Genomic DNA, 4977 nt, shown 5'->3' on the forward strand with positions numbered 1-4977 from the left:
ACGGTTGTGCTTACCGTCTGCAAAGCTATGTCGCGTGTTGCCGTAGGCGGAAACAGGAAAAGCACCATAGTAGAACACAGATGAAGCTTCTAAGTTGATGTAATAGCCAGTAAGAAGTAGTACAATTCAAGTTTTAGGAATCGATTATTGACTTTTTAGCTGGCTTTTCCCTTGGACATGAGCTAGGACTTTAAGATTCTGCATAAAAGGAGGACTAGCAGCCCAGTTGCATGGGAGAATGTGAAAAGTGTTCATATGTAGTAAAAACCTGAGAAATCCGTCCGTTTTCGTCATTTGTTATCGAATCGACTTAAAGCCAGATCGTCACATTGGCCGCTCTGCTCTCTGAAACGGTTGTACTTATCGTCTGCAAAGCTATGTCGCGTGCTGCGGTATGCCGTGACACTAAAATCACCATAGTAGAACACAGATGAAGCTTCTAAGTTGATGCAATAGCCAGTAAGAAGTAGAACAATTAATGTTTTAGGTATCGATTATTGACTTTTTAGCTGGCTTTGGTGCCTTGGACATGAGCTAGGACCTCAAGATTCTGCATGAAAGGAGGACCAGCAGCCGATTTGCACGGGAGATGTGAAAAGTGTTCATATGTAGTAAAAACCTGAGAAATCCGTCCGTTTTCGTCATTTGTTATCGAATCGACTTAAAGCCAGATCGTCACATTGGCCGCTCTGCTCTCTGAAACGGTTGTACTTATCGTCTGCAAAGCTATGTCGCGTACTGCGGTATTCGCAGACACTAAAAGCACCATAGTAGAACACAGATGAAGCTCCTAAGATGATGTAATAGCCAGTAAGAAGTAGTACAATTCAAGTTTTAGGGATCGGTTATTGACTTTTTAGCTGGCTTTGGTGCCTTGGACATGAGCTAGGACCTTAAGATTCTGCATGAAAGGAGGACTAGCAGCCCAGTTGCACGGGAGACTGTGAAAAGTTTTCATATGTAGTAAAATCCTTAGAAATCCGTCCGTTTTCGTCATTTGTTATCGAATCGACTTAAAGCCAGATCGTCACATTGGCCGCTCTTCTCTCTGAAACGGTTGTACTTATCGTCTGCAAAGCTATGTCGCGTGCTGCGGTATGCTGAGACACTAAAAGCACCATAGTAGAACACAGATCAAGGTTCTAAGTTGATGTAATAGCCAGTAAAAAGTAGTACAATTCAAGTTTTAGGTATTGAATATGGACCTTTTAGCTGGCTTTGGTGCCTTGGACATGAGCTAGGACCTTGACATTCTGCATGAAAGAAGGACTAGCAGCCGAGTTGCACGGGAGACTGTGAAAAGTTTTCATATGTAGTAAAAACCTGAGAAATCCGTCCGTTTTCGTCATTTGTTATCGAATCGACTTAAAGCCAAATCGTCACATTGGCTACTCTTCTCTCTGAAACGGTTGTACTTATCGTCTGCAAAGCTATGTCGCGTGCTGCGGTATGTGGAGACACTATAAGCACCGTAGTAGAACACAGATGAAGCTTCTAAGTTGATGTAATAGCCAGTAAGAAGTAGTCCAATTCAAGTTTTAGATATCGATTATTGACTTTTTAGCTGGCTTTGGTGCCTTGGGCATGAGCTATGACTTAAAGATTCTGCATAAAATGAGGACTAGCAGCCTAGTCTCACGGGAGAATGTGAAAAGTGTTCACATGTAGTAAAAACCTGAGACATCCGTCCGTTTTCGTCATTTGTTATTGAATCGGCTTAAAGCCAGATCGTCACATTGGCCGCTCTTCTCTCTGAAACGGTTGTACTTATCGTCTGCAAAGCTATGTCGCGTGCTGCGGTATGCTGAGACACTAAAATCACTATAGTAGAACACAGATGAAGCTTCTAAGTTGATGTAATAGCTAGTAAGAAGTAGTACAATTCAAGTTTTAGGAATCGATTATTGACTTTTTAGCTGGCTTTTGCCTTGGACATGAGCTAGGACTTTAAGATTCTGCATAAAAGGAGGACTAGCTGCCCAGTTGCACGGGAGAATGTGAAAAGTGTTCATATGTAGTAAAAACCTGAGAAATCCGTCTGTCTTCGTCATTTGTTATCGAATCGACTTAAAGCCAGTTCGTCACATTGGTCGCTCTGCTCTCTGAAACGGTTGTACTTATCGTCTGCAAAGCTATGTCGCGTGCTGCGCTATGCGGAGACACTAAAAGCACCACAGTAGAACACAGATGAAGCTCCTAAGATGACGTAATAGCCAGTAAGAAGTAGTACATTTCAAGTTTTAGGTATCGGTTATTGACTTTTTAGCTGGCTTTGGTGCCTTGGACATGAGCTAGGACCTTAAGATTCTGCATGAAAGGAGGACTAGCAGCCGAGTTGCACGGGAGAATGTGAAAAGTGTTCATATGTAGTAAAAACCTGAGAAATCCGTCCGTTTTCGTCATTTGTTATCGAATCGACTTCAAGCCAGATCGTCACATTGGCCGCTCTTCTCTCTGAAACGGTTGTACTTATCGTCTGCAAAGCTATGTCGCGTGCTGCGGTATGCGGAGACACTAAAATCACCATAGTAGAACACAGATTAAGCTTCTAAGTTGATGTAATAGCCAGTAAGAAGTAGTACAATTCAGGTTTTAGGTATTGAATATGGACCTTTTAGCTGGCTTTGGTGCCTTGGACATGAGCTAGGACCTTAAGATTCTGCATGAAAGGAGGACTAGCAGCCGAGTTGCACGGAAGAATGTGAAAAGTGTTCATATGTAGTAAAAACCTGAGAAATCCGTCCTTTTTCGTCATTTGTTATCGAATCGACATAAAGCCAGATCGTCACATTAGCCGCTCTTCTCTCTGAAACGTTTGTGCTTATCGTCTGCAAAGCTATGTCGCGTGTTGCCGTAGGCGGAAACAGGAAAAGCACCATAGTAGAACACAGATGAAGCTTCTATGTTGATGTAATAGACAGTAATAAGTAGTCCTATTCAAGATTTAGGTATCGATTATTGACTTTTTAGCTGGCTTTCGTGCCTTGGACATGAGCCATGACCTTAAGATTCTGCATAAAAGGAGGACTAGCAGCCCAGTTGCACGGGAGAATGTGAAAAGTGTTCATATGTAGTAAAAACCTGAGAAATCCGTCCGTTTTCGTCATTTGTTATCGAATCGACTTAAAGCAAGATCGTCACATTGGCCGCTCTTCTCTCTGAAAAGGTTGTACATATCAGCTGCAAAGATTTGTCGCGTGCTGCGGTATGCGTAGACACTAAAAGCACCATAGTAGAACACAGAAGAAGCTTCTAAGTTAATGTAATAGCCAGTAAGAAGTAGTACAATTCAAGTTTTAGATATCGATTATTGACTTTTAACTGGCTTTGGTGCCTTGGACATGAGCTAGGACCTTGAAATTCTGCATGAAAGGAGGACTAGCAGCCGAGTTGCACGGGAGAATGTGAAAAGTGTTCATATGTAGTAAAAACCTGAGAAATCCGTCCGTTTTCGTCATTTGTTATCGAATCGACTTAAAGCCAGATCGTCACATTGGCCGCTCTTCTCTCTGAAACGGTTGTATTTATCGTCTGCAAAGCTATGTCGCGTGCTGCGGTATGCGGAGACACTAAAAGCACCGTAGTAGAACACAGATGAAGCTTCTAAGATGATATAATAGCCAGTAAGAAATAGTAGAATTCAAGTTTTAGGTATTGAATATTGACCTTTTAGCTGGCTTTGGTGCCTTGGACATGAGCTACGACCTTAAGATTCTGCATGAAAGGAGGACTAGCAGCCGAGTTGCACGGCACAATGTGAAAAGTGTTCATATGTAGTAATAACCTGAGAAATCCGTCCGTTTTCGTCATTTGTTACCGAATTCACTTAAAGCCAGATCGTCACATTGGCCGCTCTTCTCTCTGAAACGGTTGTACTTATCGTCTGCAAAGCTGTGTCGCGTGCTGCGGTATGCGGAGAAACAAAAAGCACCGTAGTAGAACACAGATGAAGCTTCTAAGTTGATGTAATAGCCAGTAAGAAGTTAGGTATCGATTATTGACTTTTTAGCTGGCTTTGGTGCCTTGGAAATGAGCTAGGACTTTAACATTCTGCATGAAAGGAGGACTAGCAGCCGCGTTGCTCGGGAGAATGTGAAAAGTGTTCATATGTAGTAAATACCTGAGAAATCCGTCCGGTTTCGTCATTTGTTATCGAATCGAGTTAAAGCCAGATCGTCACATTGGCCGCTCTTCTCTCTGAAACGGTTGTACTTATCGTCTGCAAAGCTATGTCGCGTGCTGCGGTATGCTGAGACACTAAAAGCACCATAGTAGAACACAGATGAAGCTTCTAAGTTGATGTAATAGCCAGAAAGAAGTAGGCCAATTCAAGTTTTAGGTATCGATTATTGACTTTTTAGCTGGCTTTGGTGCCTTGGACATGAGCTGGGACCTTAAGATTCTGCATAAAAGGAGGACTAGCAGCCCCGTTGCACGGGAGAACGTGAAAAGTGCTCATATGTAGTAAAAACCTGAGAAATCCGTCCGTTTTCGTCATTTGTTATCGAATCGACTTAAAGCCAGATCGTCACATTGGCCGCTCTTCTCTCTGAAACGGTTGTACTTATCGTCTGCAAAGCTATGTCTCGTGCTGCGGTATGCGGAGACACTAAAAGCACCATAGTAGAACACATATGAAGCTTCAAAGTTGATGTAATAGCCAGTAACAAGTAGTACAGTTCAAGTTTTAGGTATGGATTATTGACTTTTTAGCTGGCTTTGGTGCATTGGACATGAGCTAGGACCTTAACATTCTGCATGAAAGGAGGACTAGCAGCCGAGTTGCACGGGAGAATCTGAAAAGTGTTCATATGTGGTAAAAACCTGAGAAATTCGTCCGTTTTCGTCATTTGTTATCGAATCGACTTAAAGCCAGATCGTCACATTGGCCGCTCTTCTCTCTGAAACGCTTGTACTTATCGTCTGAAAAGCTATGTCGCGTGCTGCGGTATGCGGAGACACTAAAATCACCATAGT

The sequence above is a fragment of the Schistocerca gregaria genome, unplaced genomic scaffold, assembly GCF_023897955.1.
Source record: "Schistocerca gregaria isolate iqSchGreg1 unplaced genomic scaffold, iqSchGreg1.2 ptg000280l, whole genome shotgun sequence".
Lineage (NCBI taxonomy): Eukaryota > Metazoa > Arthropoda > Insecta > Orthoptera > Acrididae > Schistocerca > Schistocerca gregaria.